Source organism: Gopherus evgoodei, chromosome 2 (assembly GCF_007399415.2).
Source record: "Gopherus evgoodei ecotype Sinaloan lineage chromosome 2, rGopEvg1_v1.p, whole genome shotgun sequence".
NCBI classification, from domain to species: Eukaryota; Metazoa; Chordata; order Testudines; family Testudinidae; genus Gopherus; species Gopherus evgoodei.
Genome location: NC_044323.1, coordinates 157,029,971 through 157,053,210, shown reverse-complemented (window position 1 = coordinate 157,053,210; position 23,240 = coordinate 157,029,971). Strand labels below are relative to the sequence as shown.

General features: G+C 42.4%; 1 long non-coding RNA gene across 1 annotated transcript in view; it reads left to right on the top strand.

The window, feature by feature from the left end:
* LOC115646334 overlaps nt 1-22,379 on the top strand; it is a 65,257-nt gene extending 42,878 nt beyond the window's left edge. Inside the window, exons 2-6 of the long non-coding RNA XR_003998994.1 lie at nt 16,133-16,377; nt 17,464-17,525; nt 18,425-18,544; nt 21,443-21,579; nt 22,302-22,379. This is a non-coding gene — a long non-coding RNA (uncharacterized LOC115646334). The remainder of the gene's footprint in view (nt 1-16,132; nt 16,378-17,463; nt 17,526-18,424; nt 18,545-21,442; nt 21,580-22,301) is intronic.
* Nucleotides 22,380-23,240: the final 861 nt, after the last annotated feature.

Genomic DNA, 23,240 nt, shown 5'->3' with positions numbered 1-23,240 from the left:
TCCAGATTTTCAGTAGTGCTCAGTATCAAAGCCAGCATCCAGGAAGTGTGATTTATTACTTTTTTTTAAGTAATTTGAGCAGAGGATTGGGATCCAGGGGTAAATGAGTTCTAAACTTGTAGGTTTGGATGTGTCCGTTCACTTCTCTGCCTTAGTGTCCGCATCTCTAACACTTACCTGCTCCTGGGAGCTGTGAGGATTAATTAGTTAACACTCATAATGTACTTTGAAGTTAAAAAGTGCTAAGTATTTTTTATTCATGAATGTGGTGAATAGCATGTGGTTAGTCAGGAGTAGCTGTTCTGCTGTTGATATGCCCTCATAACTCCCAGCAACTCCTAGCCACTGACTAGGCTCCTTAAATCCAGACACTGCAAACTTCTTGTGATCAGCCACACAGCTCTTTGTCAATGCATTTTCAGTCCTATCGGGAGTAGTCCTATTCTTGTATTGGACTAACATTAGTGTTCTAAAGTGTAATGTCAAACCTTTCCCAGAGGAATTAGGACAAGACACTCCCACTCATTCACATTCATTGAGCGCCGGTCTCTGAAAATATGGGAGTCTAGGTTCTGGTCCAAAACTCATTGAAAGCTTCCCCCATTGACTTCAATGGGCTTTGAATCAGGCCTCTAGCATTAATAATTCACTGTTGGTGGAGTTGGTGGCAGTTTGAATTCATTCATTTCAAATACTTGTCTGTCATAGTATTTACTGCTTCTGCACCTGAGATTTATGACAACTGAAGAGAGTTATACAATGGGCATTTTCTCACTAAAAATGTCTGATTTATTGAGCCTTGAATGCATTTGACTTATGTGGACATTTTCATAATTGGTAGATATTGGATTCCAGTATTCTTGGGGTAATGATTCATCTTTACTGGAAAGATGTTATATTCATGACATTATTCATCAAAGTTAGCTACTTTTCTCTTTCATTTTATGTAATCCTGAGCGGAACCATTTTACCTGTAACCAGAATGTTGATTTCACCTCTTGTTTTGAGGGGTTTGGTTTGTCTCCTGAAAGTAAGGGAAGATGGGCAGCTCAAGACTCGCATGTAAATATGTTTCCCCCTCTCTGTATCAGTTGCAGCATAGCTCTGTATTAGAGACTCTGCATATCTTCATCTTGGTGAAGGTTCAGTAAAATCAGAGGGATGAATCTGTCCCAATGTTAGTAACAATTTTATCCTAATGCATTCATTTTTCCTCTGAGAAAGTCTATGGAATTTAATAGTGATGAAATAAATAGAGTTCTTTAGAAGTGAATAGGGTTCAATAGGACAGTCTTCTGGTTAAGGCACTGGACTGGGACCCAGGAGATCTGAGGCTCTGCCACAGACTTCCTGTGTGACCTTGGGTAAGTCACTAAATCTCTCTGCCTTATTATCCCATCTACAAAATATGGATAATACTTTATCTCGCCTTTTTAGTCTTTCTTGCATACTGAGATTGTATGTGAGGTGAGGACTGTCTCTTACTATGGGTATGTACAGCGCCGAGCATAATGGGGTTCAAATTTTGATTGGCACTTGTAAGTTCTACTGTAATATTAGTAAATGTTTATAATAATGACTAAAATCTAATAAAATGCAACAGAGAATGCTCTCCTTTTTCTAAGTTTTATTTTAAACAAATATTTTATAGAATTCTATACATGGATAAAATTTCCATTTCAGAATTGTATAGCATGGTTAAAAAAACCTCCAAAACAACCATGTAGAAAGGCCAACGTTCTCCATTAAGGGTTAATTAATGTGGGATGAAAATTGGCACAACTGTATCTTTAAATGCTTTTCATTAGCTTAAAAAATGATTGTCTCCTTTTTTCTACAGTGATCAAAAATAGCTTCAGGGGTTATAAAAACCACTTTAACTAAAACAATGACTTAGTCATTTTGAAAAATTGCCAGCACTTTGTTCCTCAGAAATCCTGATGAGATTTTTGCTACTTATTTTTAAATTAGCATATTAGTTAACTTTGAAAAAGTTGTGCATATGTTATTTCTTCAATTACTTTTCTCTTCTCTTTACCAGGCACACCAGAAGTTTGATAAAATAGGAGGCCACAAAAATTTGCAAAATTCAAGCTATTTGGGTGAAATTGTATGCAGCCTTCCCTTTAAATTTTTCAGAAATGAAACGAGTCTTCAGAATCTTGGTCAGAATTATCAAATAGTGCCTTAGTCATTGGACCATGTTGCCTCTATTCTCAGGTCCCATGTCTGGCAGGTGTGCAGGTAGTCTGCCTTACTGTGCTCTGTGCTAGAGATAAATGGAAGATTTCAGACTCCACAGCTGTCCATCTTGACACCTTTTATCAGTGCTCAGCCCACCCCACAAAACTGTAGTTTAAAACATATATTTTTAAATTCATAAAACAAACTCTGTGCTAGGACAGTGCTCAATGGTGCGACTCTCAAGGGCTTTTTGCCTGAGTTGTCGGCCATGCACTTGTGCTGGAAGTTGTGCAGAGCTCCACCGGCCCAGCGGAAGCACCAGAGGGCGTCCTTGCTCCTGGAACTCCTGGGGACACCACCGCAGTGCTCCTGCCTCCTTCTTTCTACCCCCCTCTCAAAGCCCAGAAGCTGATTGCACTGTAATCGGTGCAACACAATGATAGCCCGAAGGCTCCCTTTTGAGCCCTTTACTCAAGCAGAACTCCTAATGAGTGAGGGACCAGATTGTGGTCGCAGTTACAGCAGTATAAATCCGGAGCGTCTCTCCGGGAGCTAAGGGATTGACTCTGAACTGTCATTGAAGTAAAATTGAAAGATGTTTCTTAGGCCCAAGGCGTTGTATGCAAAATCATAAAGAACAAGAAGCCAAAATTGTGATCTCCCTACTTATGTTTTACTCAGTTTTTTCTCATGCATGCTCCCGTGGGCCTGCTAAGAACGAAGTAAAACTATGAAAGGATGCTAGGGTTTGGCCCATTATTATTTGATTGGATATAGTGGACACACACTCTCTTCTTTCTCTCCCCCTCTCTCAGGGTGTTTTATTGTTCCCTATCATCATAGTATCTGAGCACCTGCCATTTACAACAGATTGACAATACTGAAGTCCCTAGCAGATTTCATGGGGTTTCTGACTCTAGTGGCTTTTAAGGGTTATAGTAAGCTCTGTTTGGGGTACTTTCTTGGGAGAGAAAGGGAGAAGACAGATGGGGAAAAAGAGGGTGCATGTCGTTCTGGTGGCAAAGTTTTTACCATTCATAGTTTCATATTTTGGAGGTCCCCAAATGGTACGTGATCAGGCGCTTCATTGAAATGTCCGAGGAAATCCTCATTTGGTCAGCAGGTGGCACAAGAGGGATAAGCAGCAATGAGCAGGCTGAAGCATGAGATTTCAGCTTTAAAAGACAAGAGCTGACTATTGTTTTGAGCTTTGTTGGTGTTTAATTGGGACTTTCACACTGGAGCAAACTTGGGAAAAAAACAAAACACAACCACAGTTTGAGAATATTTGACACACAGAGCAGTTTGCTTGGCTAGTCATTTCCTGTTTTCCCCCAGGCTATTTTCTCCGATATTTGTGTCTCCTTCAGAGTTTTCTCTCATGCCTCCCACCCTTCTCCTTCCCTTTGATTCCAAGTCTGTAATCTTGTATTTGTGACATTGCAGGAAGTTGCTCTGGAAATTTAATATGATGCCACAGATTCGGTGTTTCTGTTGCAAGATCAAGTAGGAGAAGAGTGGTTTGGGAAGCAGGAAGCCTTTGAACAATAAATGTAAAGCAGGAAGTACAACAAGTCCGAGGCACTCTGTAGATAAATACTAATCTAAGATAGCCATCTAATTCTAATCTAGTCTCCTCTAAATCCATCTCATCTCAGAAACCCAATCTGTGTATCTTTCTAATCATCCAGTGCATCCATTTCATTCTATTGTAATCCCCCATTTACCTAACTATCCAGTCTTAACCTAATCTGATCCTTCCATCTAATTCTAATATAATCTCTGGTCACCTAATTTAATCCCTACCGTTTATTCATTTTTCTAGCCATCCGGTCTAATCTAAATCTAATGTAATCTGTCAACACGTCTAAATAGCCTGTCACTGTAATTTCCAGACACTGATGCATCCCTTAATATATCCCCTCCAATACTAGGAATAGAGCTGCTTCCTTGTACTACAGTTTCCATCAGAACTGGTGTTCTCGTGGGAATGCAGTGAAGGTATTTTCACCCTCTACCTCCATTCCTGGGAGATGTCTAGATTGTAAAATCTTTGGGATAGGGACCATTTCTCGCTGGTTGTCCAGCCCCAAGCACAATAGGGCCTGGGTGTAGGTTGGAGTCTTTCACTGCTACCATAATACACATAATACATAATAATGATCAGTGGTTCCTGTGAGAACAAAGGTGGGTGGGGGAGGACTTTCCAGTGACGAGGGGCTGTCAGCTCACTGTAAAGGAGCAGAGCAGCAGGACTAAGCAGAAACTTTACCTGGCCTGGTTGCTCCAGGGCAGGGCCAGAAGGAGATCTGTTGCCCCAGCAGATGGTGGATAAGTGGATTGGAAGGGAGTGGGGTGACCAGTTATCCACCTAGAGGCCTCATTGACTGGAGCGGGGAGTGTGCCACTTGATTGTCCCGTAAGAGGAAATCATGGTGCTTGGAAGGTGGGTACCAGGTAGGGTGACCAGATAGCAAGTGTGAGAAATCGGCATGGGAGGTGGGGGGTAATTGGAGCCTATATGAGAAAAAGACCAAAAAGGCGGGATTGTCCCTATAAAATTGGGACATCTGATCACCCTAAGTAACAGGCTGCAAGGTCTCCTCCCATGAAAGGCCAGGTCAGGTCAGAAGGGGATGGAATGTTGTGCAACATTGTAAGTGCTCCAGTAAGACATTCAGAGGGAGACTTAGGGTTCATGTAGGAACAAAAGAACAGACCAATGGTTCATCTAGCCCAATATCCTGTCTCTGACGGTGGCCAGTGCCAGGTGCGTCTTAGCAGAAATCAACAGGGCAATTGTCAAGTGATCCCTCCCCTCTCATTCCATCCCAGTTGTCAGTTTAGGGATGTCCACAGCATGGAATAGGTGGAAAGTTAGAGCAGGGGTGATAGTGCTCCATATTTTTACCAAACAAGTTTGTCCCTCTCAGAGGCAATTCATGGGCCAGTGGGCTGGCTGCGGCAAACAGGAAAAGCCCTAGTCCTAATCCCAGCCCCGCCATTCACCTCCCCCTATGCCTCCGGGCAAGTCATTTAACTTGGTGTGTGGTATTCTCCATCGTGGAGTCTTTAAAACCCCAGATTGGATGCCTCTTTCTAAAAGATATGACCCACAGATCGTTGGGTTTGATGCAGAAATCATTGCGGGAAATTCTCTGGGCTGTTCTCTGCAGGAAGCCAGACATTAGATGATCATAATGGTTCGTTCTGGTCTTAACCTCTATGCCTCAATATTTCTTAATAGGTTTTATCTGTAAATTGGAGATATTAACACTTTTCTATCTCGTGTGGCTTAATATCTGTACAGTGGTTTGAAAATATTAAGCATTATGCAAATACTATTTATTGTTAGGTTTGACAGACTTGGTGAAGTGCGTGGATTGGGTCTGTCAAATTTGTTGATTTTGTTTTCCGCTTTGGGGTGGCTGTTTTACCGTATGTTTATTTTTTTGTTTTTTAATCTGAGACCTTTCTTTAAATTGGAAAAAAAAGGACTTTTGGTAACAAGAGAGGAAAGTCAATTAAAAAATCTGAGCTCAAAAATAAAGTAAAATTAGGGAAATTGCTTAATTTCTCTCTGAGGTCACCTGTGGGCTCCATGCACTGAAATTCTGGGCATGATAATATAGAAACAAAATGCAGCTTCATAGAATTAGTGGAGCACGAGGAAATGCATCATGCATTAGGAACTATTGCCTTCCATAGAGTTCTTCTTTGTCTCCTGCCCCCAAAATACACATGCTGGCTGTGAGCAATTTCCAAACTCTCTACGCAGTACTTTGAGGGGAGGGTGTGTGCTGCATGGAAAAGTGATTAGAAGTCAACTTGGAGACACATTTTGGTGTAAGTGATTGTGGAATTCTTTTTGGAATAAAGAATTGCAAAGAATTCAATATGATTAATGTTATGACAACCAGTGCCAAAGGCAGGCAGTACATTTTGTCACTTTCATCTAATCTTCTGCCAAAGGGAACAGACTCCCTAAAATATAAATTAAAAATAATATATGCATCAGGGGTAGAAAACTCATCTAATGAAACTATCAAGGCCACATTTGGCAGCTCACAATATCCACTTCTGTAGAGTGCTTTCGATCTAGGGATCTCAGTCCTTTAATTAAGCCTCACAGCTGACCTACTCGGTTTGGATATCCATATGTTACAAATGAGTCAAATGAGGCCCAGAGAGCTTAAGTGACTTGGCCAAGGTCACACAGCAAGTCTGTGGCAGAGACTGGGCTAGACTTAGGAATCCTGACTCCTAGTCCTGTGCTTTAACCACATTTGTACCTTTGAGGTCAACCCTCCTGAAATCATTCTCATGACCTCAATGGGAATTGCAGGTGGTCAGCACCTCTTGGAATCTTGCCCCGACTTACTGAGCAGGTTCCTACCTTGCCTTTTACTTAGGCTGCTATTGGGCTGGGCTCAATCCTTTAATGCTTTCCACGAAGAAAGGGCTGCAGGGTCAGGACCGTGTAACTTGCCTTCATAAGGGCGAGGTGGTGGGAACGGTCACATCCTTAGAGTGGTGCTAAGATGACTTAATCTTGGATCAAATTCTGCTCCTGCTCCCACCATGATCGCAATGGTGGGAACACTAATACAAACAAGGCACCAGCATTCTAACAGCTTGCAGGGTCTAGAATGTCTCTGAGCTATGATGAGAATGTCTGCAGCTGATCTCTATGCTATCGCTATCTCTGCCACGGATGGAGCTGCATCAGGGGGAGATGTTAATAAAAAAGGACTTAATGCTCCATTCCCTTGCACCCTGTGGCAGTGTTTACACTTGTGCTCTTTTATACCCACTGCACACTCATTCTGCATACGTGTAAATGCTGCTGCTAGGTGCGATGAATTGGAGAGGCAGGCCTGTTATCTCTCCTCCTGTAACTGCTTTCCCCCACTGTATTTCTGCTTCTGTACTGAGGCCATCTGGAACTTCCTCCTAGCCCAGTTTTGCAGACTCGGGGTTCGGATGAATTACAGAGAAGCAACGAATCTTCCGCCAGTTTTTCAAAACTCGGAAATTTTTTTAGATTAATCCACCACTAACAGGGACATCTCCATTAATTTCCTCTGTTTTTCACATTCCCTTAATCCCTTCCAACTCTAATAGGCATCAGGGTCCCTGTGTTATCATTCACACCACTACAAAAGAGGGTGCAAAATGCACAGTTGCAAAATACACAGTGCTGTTGATAAGGCACTAGACTGGGACTCAGAATATTTGGGGTATAATCTTGGCTCTGCTGCTGACCTGCTGTGACACTTCCACTCTCTGTCCTCGGTTTCCCCTCCTTCCCTTTGTCTAGTCTGTTTAGTTTATAAACTCCTCAGGTTAGAGACAGTCTCTCACTGTGTTTGTACAGCTTCTAGCATGGTCAGGCCCAGATTTTGGTGAGAGCCTCTTGGGGCTACGGTAATATAAAGACGATCAAATCGCTTTGCGCTGGTGCAGATAACTACATGAGGAGCATGGAAGTGGAGAGTCACTGGGTTTAAGTGAAGACAGCATTTGGCTTAATGTTGATTCCCTGCTCAGTGCACCACAGCAGAGAGTCTGAGCTGGTGTGAGTCTTGCACGGTTTGACAGCATTTTGTTTTTGGTATAGCACAGAGCAGCTAAGTTTTCAATGTATTATTCAGTTAATGTTCAGAGAAGGTTATTCAGGAAACATGGCATTGTAAGACTGCTGGGAGGTGGACAGGATTATACAGCAGCTCCAAGAGAGCAGAGTGAAGTGTTCATCACCTGGAGTAAAGGGTTGAGGGGCAGGAGAGTGCTGGGAAAGTGGACAAATTGCAATAACTGTGTTGCCATTTTCTGTGGATTAGTTCCATTAAACCCAGCAGCTTCGCACATCCCAGTAGGTAACTGTATCGTGTCCAGACCTCCTGATTAGCACTATGCAAATAGGTCCACAGATGTAAGTCTGAATTTCACAAGATTTATATTTGCATTTTGTGGTTTTATTGCACTAGGGAGCCATTTATTCAGCCAAAATAGTTGAAGGTCTGGTCTTTCCACCATAAAAGAAAAGACCCAGATTTCATGTTGTTTTGGCCCTCTCTGTGTGATGTTAAAATAACTACTGAAAATCCAACAGAAATACGAAGCAGAGATGGTCCCAAGTTGCAAAATGTGAACTGAATCTGGCCCCAAACTTTTCCAAAGTTCAGGGCATGCTCCTTATTATTATCTGTGTATTGTACAGTTTCACCTGGAGCCTCAAATGTGAACAGTGCCTCCCATGTACCAGATGCTGTCCGGGCATGTAATAGGAGAGTCTCTGCCCTGAAGATCTTACAATGGCAGATGAGTTAAAGGATGGGAGAAAGGTGGTGATAGTAGTATCTCCATTTTACAGTTAGGAAGCTGAGACAAGGAGATGTTAAGTGACTTGCCCAAGGTCACACAAGAGCTGGAAATTGAACACAGATCTCAGCCTCAGCCCAGGGCTTTAACTACAAGACCATCCTTCCCCAAAGCTGGGATTTTGGTTTGGTTCACCTGTGCAGTATGGACTTCACCTATTGGGTTTTCTCATCTCTAACTCTGTGCTTCTGCCAGAGGGTTTTACACAAGGGGTTTTGTCCGTGATTCTCTGAAATCAGAAGTCCTTGACTGAGTCTGACTGAGTGTGTCGGGACTTTGTTTCTCTTGGTCCCACAAAGAGTTTTGGATTCTTCTGAGGACTGTCTTAGTAATCCCCAAATTTTTTATCACAAGGCTTCTGTGGCAGTCTGCCATTTCTAATAATTAAATAATCCATCATTGTGGTCTGCTCAGTTCTCTTTCGGAAGTAGCAATTGGTCCCCTCACTAATGCCTCTCTTGGCCAGGGAGGAATTTGCTCTAGTCACTGTGACAAAGAACATACCCTACTTTATAGGGTGCTGTCTTCATAAATCTGATGCATTCTTTCTAAGAATGGGCTGGGTGCATTTTACAGACATTAGAAAGGCAGAGGTCCCTGCCTCAAATAGCTTCTAGTGTAAATAGAGTCTGCTCCTATATTTGGGAAGATCTGGGCATGCCATGCTTTGGCAGCGAAATAGTTAAAGTGTATACTGCCAGCTTCCCCGAGTACAAAGCTCCCATTTCAATCATAAGACTCCAGTTCCTTTGGGCCAAAGTCTGACATCAGGAATGGAACTGATGTTATCCAGCCAATCAGGGGCTGATGCATCACTTGTTTGAGCAAGCAGCAAGAAGTAACCCAAACGTGGCCTTAGCAGCCAAGAGAGAACAGAAGTGTGTGTGCAGGAGAGGGGGTAGCCTGGTTAATTTAGAATTCTTTTAAAAATATGACTAAGTTTCTTTACATTATTAAAAGTCTCTTTTAAAGAGCAGCTGCCTCCTATTAATACTGCTTGGGATGCTAATCTTCCCTCTGATCTATCTTTAGAGAGCTGCCAGCACAAATGGGGATGTAGTGCAAATGGGTGATGTCAGTCACTATGCAGGCTTCAGATCTGGGCCCAAACAGCTGAAAACACAATGGTGCCTCCCCGAAGGAGGAAGGGGGGAAAAAGGGAAAGAAAATAATAGATCCAACTTGCTCTTCAGATGGATTTGGAGAAATCAAGATTTTTGTTGTTCATTCTCCCCTCAGCTTCAAAGGTCTGTGTGTGCAAGAGTGAGAAGGGTGTCTTTGTGGCCTGGGAGATCTGGGTTCAATTCCTAGCTCTGACACAGACTCCCTGGGTGACCTTGGGCAAGTCACTCGCTATCAGATTTGTGAAAGTTTGGGGCTAGTCTCCCAGCTTCTCAGCATCCACAACTGGGGGCAAGTTTTCAAAAGAGCTCAGCTCCCATACAGGTGCCTAAACAAGGCTCTGATTTTCAGTTGTGCCCAGCAGCTCGTGTTGTGATTCTCTTGGCCAGATTTTCAAAAGCTCACAGCATGCTGAGGGCCTTTGAATCTCTGGCCCCATATCCTTGTTGCCTCATTCCCACCTGTAAAATGCTGTTTCCTTTCTCCCACCTTTTGTCTTGTCTGTTTGGATCAGAAGCCCTTTGAGTGTAATGCTTAGCACAACGGGGCCTCAATCTAGACTAATGCAAATTGGAATAATACAGTGCTGGAAACTGCTGGTCACTGAGTGCTCTCTGCACCTCACAGGATAGGGCTGTAGGAGAAAGGGGTTAGAGCAGTGGGCAAACCTCCGGGTGGTTCATGTTTGGCTGTTTATCTGAAGCTCTTTTGTCTAGAAAACAGACGCAAGTGGAGTCTTTCCTCATATCCACCCGATTCTGCCCAGGTACTGCAAATAACAGCCTTACATGTGGTATAATGTCACTACCACGTCTTGCTGAAAACCCCACGTTCGGGAGCCGGCAAAACAAAAATAGAAAAGCTGGCAGGAGTAGAACTCAAGCAAGCAAAGGAACAAACAAAGATAACCCACCCTTTTCGCAGCTCAGACAAGACTCAGCTACCTGTCCCTGGCCTCTAGGAGCTTACAGGTTAGGGAAGTCACACAAGGCTCAAGCAGAGGAGAAGAGTTCACGAGAGGGATGGGAATCACTTAGGAGGAGGGACGGAGGGGACAGATCAGTGAGAGTGGTGACTTTTGAAGAAGGGATTTTGGAAGGAGGAGAAAGAGGTGCTTGGTGACTGAGATGAGAATGTGTATTCCAGGCAGCCGGTATCAGGCTGAGGTCTGGTCTAAATGAGAGACTATATCGGTATAACTATGTCACTCAGGGGTGTGAAAAGTCCACACTCCTGAGTGATGTCTTTATATCGACTTAACCCCTTATGTAGACAACGCTACGTCGGCAAGAGAGCTTCTTCCGCCAACACAGCTCCCACAGCGTTACACCTTAAGAGTGGGAAAAGAGCCACAGGGGATGGGAGGAGAGATGCAGGAAAGGGGACATCTTATGGGCTTGGGTTTGCTGCTGTAAGATATGGAAAGCCGGTGGAGGGGTTCAAAGTGGGAGGCAGGCAGACATGATACGAAGGATGATTCCAGTGACTGCATTTAGGACAGAGCTGGGCCAAAGAGGAGAAATTTGTATTGATCAAGGTCTGAGATATGTGTAGGGGCATTTGCCGTGGGTTCAGTGAGGGATTACTGTGGCTATCTCCTCATCTCAGGAATGGAGTCTGAAGAGAATTGCTCATTCAGGCGTTGCTGCTATACTGTAGCGTGGGCCCATGGAGGGGCGCTAGGCTAGGATTTGGCAGACCTTCTGGTCTCAGCTCTGCTGCTGACTTAAGTGGCTTCAAGCAAAACCTCTAATCGCCCTGTGCCTTGATTTCCTCACCTATAAAATGAAGACAACAGTATTTTGTATGTCTTGTCTATTTAGATTGTGAGCTCAGAGAGGCAATGATATTTGCCTGCCTTTGTAAAGTGCTTTGAGATTGACAGTGAAAAGTGCTGTATAAGAGCTATAGATTCTTTTATTGTTATTATTTAATAAAAGTGGTAAAACATACAGTCTGTATCTCAAACAGAAAGCCAAGGAAAAAATTCTCAGGTTTATTATTATTTATACTACAATCATACCTAGAGGCTCCACTGTGCTCGGTCTGGCCAACTCTTAAAAATTAGATCAACCTAGTTACGGTGCTCAGGGCTGTGAAAAATGTCATGTCCTGAGTGCTGTAGTTAGTTCGACCCAATCCCTTGTGTAGACGTGGCTAGGTCAATGGAATAATTCTCTCTGAGAGGTGAATTAACTACACTGATGGAAAACCCCCTTCTATCGATGTAGGAAGTGCCTATACTGTGGCACTACAGTGGCACAGCTGCAGTGGCTGTAGTGTAGACATAGACATGCCCTTACTTTGCACACTGTCTAAAGGTCTGTCTACACTGCAGTCTGACTGCAGCACGTGGAGCCAGACCTGAGCTAGCTTTGATCTAGCTCAGATAGCAGCAGCACAGAAGCCCTGGTGGCATGGGCTAGCCGCTGTGTACGTACTTAAAGTCCAGAGTGGGCTTGTACAGCCTGTGTGGCTGCAGCTTTGCTGCTGCTGCTGTTTGAGCTAGCTAGAGCAAAGATAGCTTGGGTGTGTCTGTCGGTGCTGCACTCACACCTCTAATTGGTGTAGACATACCCCGAGACCCTTTTGTAAACAAACAAGGTGTGAAGGGAGACAGAGGTGAAGTGATCACACAGTAGGTCACTGGGAATAGAACCCGAGTTTCCTGACCCCCAGTGAGAGCGCTATCCATTAGGCACGACTGCTTCTCCAAGATATAATTCGGGCACACCACCCCCACCCACCCACTGCAAGTGACTTCAATAGGACTTTGAGCAACTGCAGGATTTGGCCTTTAAATGATTAGACAAATCCTGTATGAGCATACATTGGTTTCCTGATGTTATTAAAGTATGAAAATGTCAGGGTGCTGCATCCGTATTCGTTAGGCGTTGACAGCTGGCTGCTGATAACAAGGTGATGGCTCCTATCTTGAGATACTTAACAATATAAGCAAACGAGAAGCTTGGTTTGGAAGATGGGCTAGGCTTCCATTTGGCATCCAGTATATTTCTTGCTCTAAGGTGTTGCCCTTTGACATTAAGCTGGGCTCTGAGCAATTCTCTTCTCCCACGTCAAAGGGAGTGGAGTTGGGGGGTGGGGGGAGAAATGTGATTGGGATCAAAACTCTTTCTGACTTACTTTAATTTCCTCTGCTTTCTTAATCATTTCCTGACAGTCCTTGAGATGCCAGGAGAAATCTTTGCACTGATGCAGTGTAATGAATTCCCAGGCTCCCTCCATCTCCATGGAGTGAGCGATAAGGTTTTTCAATAAAAAAGCCAGCACCTCTTCTTCATCTTCAGTCGCATCGTTTCTTTGTTGGGATGTTTTAATTAACCATTGATTTGGCTGGCTCAGACCACATCTGACCATTGGTAGTAAGGGCTCGTCTACACAGGGATGCTTTGGAAAGTTAATCTGAATTAAATGAAGATGCAAATTTAAAGTGGGTTAGTTAAACCACGTTAAATCCCTGTTTGGTTGCTCTTTTTAGAATTAAAGTGGCCTTAATTTGATTTAGTTTAATTCACTTTGGAAGGGAATTAAGCAAAATCAGATAAAAGCCACTTCAATTCTGAACAAGTGTGTCCATGTAGAGGGTTAATGCAGTTTAAATAACATACATTAAAATTCACATCTTTATTTAATTCAGATTAATTTTCTTGTGTGTCCCCATGTCAACAAGCCCTAAGTCAGATCCAGATCCTTAAAGTATTTAGGCTTCTAGCTTCCACTGATTTCAGTGGAAGTTAGGAGCCCAGATATCTTTTTGAGGATCTGGGCCCAAGTAAGTAAAAAGTTGTGCTGTTTCTTTTCATAGTGGTACCATCAAAAAAACTTCAGTGACACTTACCCTTTCTGCCATGCCATCTAGCTGTGGATCTCAAAGCACTTCCCATTCATTCTGCTAAGCTTTGCAATCTCCACTGTGAGGTATAGAAATAATACCCCTGTTTTTCAGAGAGGCAAACTAAGGCCCAGGAGGACTGAGTAGTTTGTTTAAGGTCACACGTTGAGTCTCTGGCAGAGAGTGGAGTCCTTACTCTCAGCCTCCCTTAGACTACACTGTACTTTCAAGAGCACATGAAACATTTTACAGCCTCAATTTATTTTATAGACTGTAACCAATTAAACCAAAAGGTGCAAGGAAGGCTTGGGTTTTTTACAAGCTCATTATTTAATTTCTCTGGTCTCTCTCCCTGTTGGGGCATTTATTGGGCACATTTGAATATATTATTGGGAACTTCCAAAAAGTTGAATATGCTCAGAGCATCTGTTGTTGGAGGTCTGGATGTTGGGAGGGGGAAGAAGACACGAGAGCAGAACCAAAAGTTACAAGCATCCGTTCACTAACTGTAATAAACAAAGTGGAGATGAGCTGCCCAGAAAAGGAAGATGTTGGTGAAGGGCAGTTTCTCAGCCAGTGTAAATGAAGGTAGCTCCATGGAACCCACTGAAGCAATGCTGATTTACACCAGTGGAGGATTTGGCCCTATGGTGGCTGTTTCTGTTTCAAATGGGCCTTCCTCAACACTAGGGCCAGATTCCAGCTGCATAAAATGCCTGGAATGCCACAGCCAGAGTAGCGGTAGAAGGGTGCTATGCAAAGTTTGCCTCTCATAAATTCCTTGGACCAAATCCATTGTTGGTGTAAATTCAATGGATTCTTACCAGAGGTGAGACTGACTTCTTGTGGGCTGGAATATCTCCCAGGATTTCAGCTGGGGAGGAAGGCAATAAGATAATGCTGTTATCTTGTTGCAATGAGAAATGTGTACATGATTAAAGGCAGTTCAGGGCTGTGAGAACAGCTCATTATTTACTCAGCATGAGAAATGTATCACTGCGTGAGAAATAAATCACTGCATGAGAACAATATCTACTATCTCCATAAGGAACTGCAGTATGCATCAGAGGTATCCAGGACAAAGTATCACAACAGGCCACCATGTAAGTGTATGCATGTCATTTGGAAAGGCATCAGGGTTATTTATGCATTCATATCATGACCATTGTGTCAATATCTGGGGTTGTTTACAAAGAATAACAAATCTATTGCTAACAGCTGCTTACAAAACGCAATTCTCTGCTATCGCTGTCCTGGCTGAACACCTGCTCAGTTACTGAACCTAATCAGCAGAAATACTGAATAAATATGTGCTCCTTGCTCCATAACCATGATTCAGCTTGACAACTATGGTTATGGAGCAAAAGATTGGATTCCAGAGCACAGAGACTTTACTGAGGATTCCGAGTTTTCTGCAGCCTCTTTCTTTCTTTCTTTCTTTCTTTCTTTCTTTTTTTTTAAACTCAGGTGATCGGTAACAAGACAGAGGGCGTGGCTACACCTGAGAGTTGCAGCGCTGGTGGTGAGTTTACAGCGCTGCAACTTACTCACCGTCCACACTTGCAAGGCACATACAGCGCTGCATCTCCCTGGCTGCAGCGCTGGCTGTACTCCTGCTCTGCCTGGGGTATAACGATTGCAGCGCTGGTAATGCAGCGCTGTTCCGCCAGTGTGGCCACCAAAAGCGCTGTAATTGGCCTCCAGAGGTATTCGGAGGTATCCCAGAATGCCTGTTCAGCCACTCCCAACAGCGCTGCAAATGCTGCAAATGTGGCCACACTGCAGCGCTGGTAGCTGTCAGTGTGGCCACACTGCAGCGCTTTCCCTACACAGCTGTACGAAGACAGCTGTAACTCCCAGCGCTGTACAGCTGCAAGTGTAGCCATACCCATAGTTGTTGACATCTCAAAGATTAGCCAGGTTCCAAGCTATGCAAGGCTTTATTGATTCTAATCAAGGCCTTGCTTTGGACTTGGGAGTGTTTTGAGTGTCAGTTGAAGGCAATTGCATCAACAGTTGCAAAGAAGTGATAGTTACCATGTAAGTAAGAGGGGCTGTGATATTTGGTGTGGCTTGTGTTGACAACGCTAGACTTAGGATTGGTGCTCAGATTTTCCCAAATGACTAGTGATTTTGTGCGCCTCATGCCTTTGGATTTCCAAAAAGAGAAAGCACTGAGCATCCACCCTCTGAAAGTCTGTCTCCTTTAATTATTTCAGGTTGGGCACTCCAGAATGGAGGCAATCAGTGTCACTAGTCACTTGGGAAAATCTTAGCCTAGATCTGTACTTGCCCAAAGTTCAGGAACGCTTAGGATCCAGAGGTCCCATCTCATGTAGGTTTTGAGTTAAAAGTTTGGATTTCTTCTCTAATCCATCCTGTAATAAAGCTTATAACGAGAGGGCTAAAATTCAGGCTTGGTCTCCCCTAAAAAAACTCAATGTGTCTCTGGTCCTCAATATAATTGAGTAATATTATGTTACTATATTATTAAAAAGCTTCACAATGCTGGGAGCTGTGCAAAATTCCTTGCTAAAGCAAAGAGAGAAAACCAATATTGTCCTTCTGTTAATCTCATTTGTCTTACAGAATGTACCACTCCCCGTCATTAAGGGAAGTTTGCTCCTTGACCTGAGAATACCGCTCAGAAACAAGTGTCTTCCCCTGAGGTCTCATGGGTGGATCTGCCTGAAGTACCTTCCTGTGATACAGCGATAAGACATCTGTCTTATTGAATAACATCAATCAAACCTTAACCATGCCATGTCAGAAAGTGTGGGTTGTGACTGACTCATCAACACATCTTGCGCAGAGTGTGCTTCTCCAGTCCCAAGGTAGTGACGGGGAGGAAGCTGCTCTTGCGTCTTTGTGACTCTTTGTACTCATTGCTCCACCTATGTTGTCATTGTGTTTTTCTGCGTTACTTGGGGGACTTTCTGATTGTCTTAAGGCAACCTATTCGGCTCTGGCAGTCTGTTGTAAAGTAATTGTTGGCCTTGTCTTTTCCTGAGATGGTGGCTTTACCCAGAGGAAGGAAAGATTTACCCCTGGCAGGAATGTATCCTTCATGGTCTGGATATAAAACACTGTGTTCCTCTACCTTGCCTGATAGTTGAACAAAATTCAGTAAGAGTAAAATTCACACAGGAGTAATTGAAATTGTTTTCTAATTCAGTAGTTTTGGGAGGTGGGGGGGGAAACACTCCAACACAACAACAACCACCCAGCTAGTCGGTCTTCCTCTTGCTTGTATATTTTCATGTCTATTAAGTATAAAAGCATTTTGGTGCAGGGATTATGTAATGCCCTGTTTGTGTGGCATAAAATGGGACCTTGATCCTGGATTGGCGTCTCTAGGCATTAAATGATACAAAAGATTAGTAATAACAACATATAGAAGGCAGTTCATCTCAATACATATTTGTAGCTGAAGAACAGAAGTAATCTGGAAAAACAGGTATGAAACAGTTAACCATACCAGCACTTAGAAAAATATTTTAAATCCTCTTGAAATAACTATCGGGATTAATTATCAGTGCAGTAAAAAAAAAACACCCTTAAATAATTGGAATAAATCCCCTTTTCTGCTTGTTCGAACTGTATAAATTCCCCAGCTGAGAGTACAATTGTGCTAGGATTTCAGTGTGATTGGCAGCAAATCTTTGATGTTTTTATGGAGGTTGGTTGATTACTCCAATCAAAACAATGTATCGAGAAAATAATAATGATTTGTTTTCATAGCAAAATGCTCCAACCCGTGAGACACAAAAATAACCCTGAGCAAAACTCAAAGGACACACCTGGAATTTTCACCCCAGGAAATGGCAGAGAGAAAATACTGTGGATATACTTTTCTCCAGACAGTTTGCCCTATAAACAGAGGTTCAGTATAATCAGGTTGTTTTTTTTTCTGATTACAGAAGTGCCTAGATCTGGGATCTGCATCAGGACCCTTTGGTGCAAGGTGCTGTATACACAAACAGTAAGTAGTTCTTGCTCTGAAGCGTAGACAGGCAAAGGGTGGGAGAAAGAAAGTAGAAGTCAGATTGTACACTGCAAGGCATTGAAACAATTTCTGGTTTTCATTATAAAGGCAGAAGAGGGAGCGTCGTCTAGCAGTTAAAATACAGGATTGTGCATGGGGAGAACTGAGTTCTGGTTCTGGTCCTGCCACAGGCTTTTGGGCAAGTTGCTTAATCTCCCCATGCCTTAGTTTCCCCAGATATATCATGAGTGTAACAGTTACCTACATCACTGGTGGGGGTGGGCTTGGCTGTATAACTTACTAATGTATGTTCACAGCTTTGGGACATACACAGCGGTATAGAAAGGCAAAGTTAACAGTGCTTTGGTATGGGGCAAATCCTACTCTCTTTAGCTGTAGAGCGTCTTCTTGCTTCAAAATGAGGCCAGTTTTGGGGAGCTCATGCAGCCCAGTTCTATGGGGTCTCCTTGCATGCTGCCACAGAGAGGGAATTTGGGGGTAAAGCAGATGTATCTGCCATGCTGGCCAGTACCCCTCTGCAGAGGGCATTCCCCTGAGACTGGAGTATCAGCTACAAAGTAGCTCAATAGCTTTGTTCTATAACCCCAGAAGAGCTCCCCATCCAACTCCTGGGCATGCGCTCAGGGGCCAAGATTGGAATGAAAAGTAGGTCTGATTGTATTGAGTCAGCCAACTACCACGGAACTGCCCTCCTCTGACCCTCAAGTCTTTCTTGCTATTATCATTTGTGTTGTAGATGTTCTCTCCTGCACCAAATTCCTCTGTCCCCTCCTTACTTTTGAAACTACCATGGCATTTCATCCTCAAATAAAGAAATAAGAGAAAAATCCCATGTGTCCATATGAACAATTATATCCTCCTGTGTATTTGTATAGGTTTCATTAACTTTTCCAGCTATGGGTAGGAATGAAAATGCTGCATGTTTCTGCTGTGCTCTTCATCTCAGCATCTTAAAGTACCTGGCAAGCATCAATTACTCTGAGCCTCTGATCGAGGTGAGTAAGTATTATAACTAAGGACTGAAACTGTGTGAGCTTCTTTATAGCTTCTGGCTGAGATTTTCAAAAGAGATGCCCAATTCCCATAGCTTCCTTTCAAAATTCCAGACACTCTGTTGTGAGCATTGATGTCAAAAGGGTGAAACTGCTCCACTGCTAAATTATATTGGCTTCTAGTGATAATGATGGTATTGCTTATTTTTGTAAAATTTGTACTTTGTTAAAAGAAATGATGTTTGACCACATTTGCAATGGCCTGAGTGAAATTGAACCATTGCCATCACATGCCCCACCTTGCTAAAAATGTTGAGCCCAATCTGAAGTCCTTGCTCATCCAGTACTTCCACTAATTTCAGGAGAAACAGCTTTAGGGTGGCCTATGGCTCAACAGATGACTTGCAATCCTACCTTGTCCTTCCATAGGACCCAAATATCTGAGTGAGCATGACCCTTCCAGATGTTGTTCTGTTTGGGACTAAGGTGCACTGCAGGTTTCTACAGCTCATGTAAAGTATCAGAGGGGTAGCCGTGTTAGTCTGGATCTGTAAAAGCAGCAGAGAGTCCTGTGGCACCTTATAGACTAACATACGTATTGGAGCATGAACTTTCATGGGTGAATACCCACTTCGTTGGATGCTTTTCACCCACAAAAGCTCATGCTCCAATACGTCTGTTAGCCCATAAGGTGCCAGAGGACTCTTTGCTGCTTTTACAGCTCATGTAATATCTGCAGTAGGGTACCCTTCATTTTAGTGCATGGTGATTTGAATCCGGTTTGCGTTCGTTATTTTGACTTCACCGTTAGGATTTTTAGGAACATAGACTGGGACAGACCAGGCTTCCCTCTCTTCTTGTCAGCAGAAGTGACCAGATGTTCCAACAGACGGTGAATCCTGCCCACCCATAATTGTGAAATTGAGGTATTGCTTAAGGATCCTAGCAGGTGATTTTCTTATGCCCTGAAAGATGTGGATTTCTAGCCCTTGTCGTCATATCCTCGCTGACGTAGCTGCACTTGCGACTCTTACTTGCATATAAGTCCAAGATTTGAATAAATAACTAGTGCTTTTGGGTGCCAGACATACACCACCTTAAGAGGTCTGATTTTCAGGAAGTGCTGAACATCCACCCACTGGATATCAGGCCCCTTTAAGTCATTTCAAGCTGAGCCCCCACAATCATTTGTCATAAATCTTGGGCATATATTCTACACTTACATTGAAACATCCTTCTCTTTATCCATTTAATTCTTTTCTGCCTTTTCATTTAAGCAGGTTGCTTGTGTCATGGGAAGGGGCACTAGAGATTAAATTACAGTTTGCAACTTGCATTATATTTCATCATCCTACTTGAGTTTTTTTGAATTTTTTTAATTCTAAGTCACACTTGCTGAAAGATGGTGACAGAGACAACATACATTAACACAGAAAGCAGCCTCTTAAGAAAGGCAGAAAAGTCCCAGAGTTAGGAAGTGAAGTGAGTTCCCAAACTTCACACCCAGACATTTTTATACAAAGTCATTTTACGTGCCAAAGGTTTCTTTTTTTTTTTTTTCCCTCTCCTCATAACTATAAAGAAAGCCGGAAGGGTGAGGGCCAGGAAAAATTGAGATGATTTCCCCCTGCTTATATAACGAAGCTTAAAAAAAAGTAAAGACAATATCAGTCAGTCAATCATGTCCTTTGGTCCCAAGCCAAATCAAATTATCCTTTGTTTTGTTTGTTCCATTTTAAGATGATAATGGTGATTTGACTGCAACCCACATTCATCATTTAGAGGTGATTTACTCTTCTAAAACCTAATTTGTGCATAGTTTTGTACTGATATCACTACTGCAGTTTGAGCTGTGATTTTTTTTTTTTTTTACTGTAATACTTATAACTAGAGCTGGTTAAAACTGAGTTTCCATTTCACAAGAAATTCTGACATTTCAAAATTTCCAGCTAAAAGAAATTTCCAGAACAATTCATAATTAATCTGGGAAATATTGAAGTGATGTATTGAAACCAAGAGTTTTTCAATGGGTTGAAATGTTTCATTTTGACTATTATAAAGTATGTAACAATTGAAATGATAAAGTCGAAAGAGTGTTCTGATAGTTTTTTAATAAAAAATTTGGATGAAATTGGTACATTCCCACCAAATGTTTTGATTTTGTCAAATCAGCATTTTCTGATGATTGAAAATTTTTCAGTGGATCAGTTTTCCCCAGCTCTAGTTATGACAGCACAAATCCCTAGTGAGGACACAGTTAAATGGCCCTTTATACTGGTATAGATTATTCTCCTGCCCTTGCAGGTGTAAGTATCTTTCTATCACTTTGGGATCCTCAAGGATGAAAAAATTGATGTAAATGTTAGATGGCATTGTTGTTTTCTATCTGAAGATCTACTGCATGTCAGATGAATATATACATGCTCTCTTTAAGCTAACATATCTAAATCTCAAGTAATGTTAGTAGCATTTTAAATCAATTGTCCCCATGATGGATTTTACATTTTGATCCAGGAATGATATATAAAAACTTATCTCATTAGCTTCAGAGGTGACTCTGTGTTCAGATAGTGTGAACAATTGTACACTTGACTAACACTAACAGATATTAGCCCAATCCGTATCAATGGCACTGTGCTGTTACTCCTGGTAGTAAAAATGCATTGATTCTTGAAAAGGGAAGCAGAAGAAGAATGAGTTGAAGTACTACATCCTGCCTAGTGGAATCATTGCTTAGATGATTGCAGCCTTGAGAGCAAAGAGACAATGGAAACTGCTTAAAGGGAAAAAACCCGAACAGACTTTTTTTTTTAAAGTTATTTTTTAAGTTACACATGGTCCAGTGAAAACTCCTGCTCCCAATATTTATTGCTTTTCAAACTGCATTTTTATTTATTTTAGATCTTTATTTCTGTACGATACAAGAAGGCTCCTCCGAGGACCTGGCTCACCAACTCGGCATTTGGATAGCTTGCATAAAAGCCTTCAAATGAGTGCCTTATTTTCCTCGCAGTGGCGTGACAGCAGGCATAGCTGAGGTAAGATCACTACCAGTGGAAACAGGCTATGAATCAGTCATCAGTAGAAAGTAGACCAATAGCGCACTGATTTCCTTAGTGTCATTGATTCAACTTGTATTGCAACAGGCAACAAAAGTTAATAATAGTCATAAGTAGAGCTTTGAGAATAACAGAGTTTTTTTTCTGGGCGTGCTGAAAAAAATTCATTGAACGTCAAATGAAATGGTTCATTTTGTTTTGAGCCTTTTATTTAAAAACATGATTTTTCGGTCAGTTAAAAATTGAAAATGTTTCCATTTTTCAGGTTTCAAAATAGATACAACTTCAAAATTGCTTATGAAATCATTTCCCCCTTTCTCAATCAACTCAAATATTTTCTTCTTTGATTGAATCACCTTTTGTTCTGATATTATAGGGCAGTAAAAAAGAGGTTATTGGAAAGAGGTCAGTCAATCTTTTGTAATGGTGAATGTGAACAAAGTCTCCTTTAATCCCTTCTCCTTTCCCCATAAAGACTATTGTCATTTTTGTGATCTTTCATGGAAAGTTAGAGAGAGATCCTGGACTATATGTAGATAAGAGTTCTGTGTTTGGAGCTACATGAGATGGAGGAAGCCTGTAAATTAAAATAAAAATTCTTCTCCCTGTGGAGCTATTTATTATAAAGATGGTCTCTAAAAAGTGCTTTTACCTTCATTTTACTAATGATTCTGCTCTGTCACCCGCTCCCTTTATTAAAGCTTCAAGAGTCTCCTGTGAACAGCAGGATTTGAACCTGTGACTTTCAGCATCCAGCGCACAGGCTTCTACCTTATGAGGTAAGCGTTACTGTAATGGGCAGTACAGTAGGTGCTTATTCTCTGTGGACTACTCTCTAGAGGTGATATGAAACACTTGGTCACTAGATCATCCTTTAAAATGTATTGAATCCCTCGGCTATGGCATTGGCTGCAACCCAGGAGACCTGGGTCAAATTTCTAGCTCATCCATAGAGTGACTTGGGCAAGGCCCAGAGGTATGTCTACACTGTAGTTGCAGCACCTGTATCCATGCCACTGCCAGCTGTAGTCTAGGTTGGCTCCTATACCAATGGCAGCGAAGTCACAGCAGCATGGATTGTAGAAGCTCACCTGTACCTTGTCCTTCAGTTCCTGATCTGTAAAAACGGGGCTGAGAGTACTGCTCTACCTCAGAGGTGTTGTGAAGATAAAATCTGTTAGTGACCTGAGGTTGCCTAGCTACTAGGGGGAGGAGGACCCTATGAGTGCTGAGATAGAACTTGGGCTGAAAGTAACTAGCAGGAACTAAAGCCTGGGCTACACCTAAAACTTAAGAGTGATTTTTCTTCACACGGTTAGGTCTACCTGAGAGATGTAGTTAAGCCAATTTAAGCTCCACTGTAGCCACCATTAGGTAGGTTGATGGAAGAATTTTTCAGTCCATCTAGCTACTGCCTCTTGAAGCGGTGGATTTACCACACTGCTGGAAAAAGCCCTTCTGTTGCTGTGGTATGTATGTGTCTGTGCTACAGGGGCACGGTGGTGCTGCTGTAGCATTTGCAGTGCTAAGAAAAGATTAAAATAAATAGGCCTTAAAATTGGGCTGTATGTTCTCTATATCTTCTCTGTTCGTAGGTCTCATGTTTGTTAAAGAAAGGTACCCTGGGTGTCAAATCCACA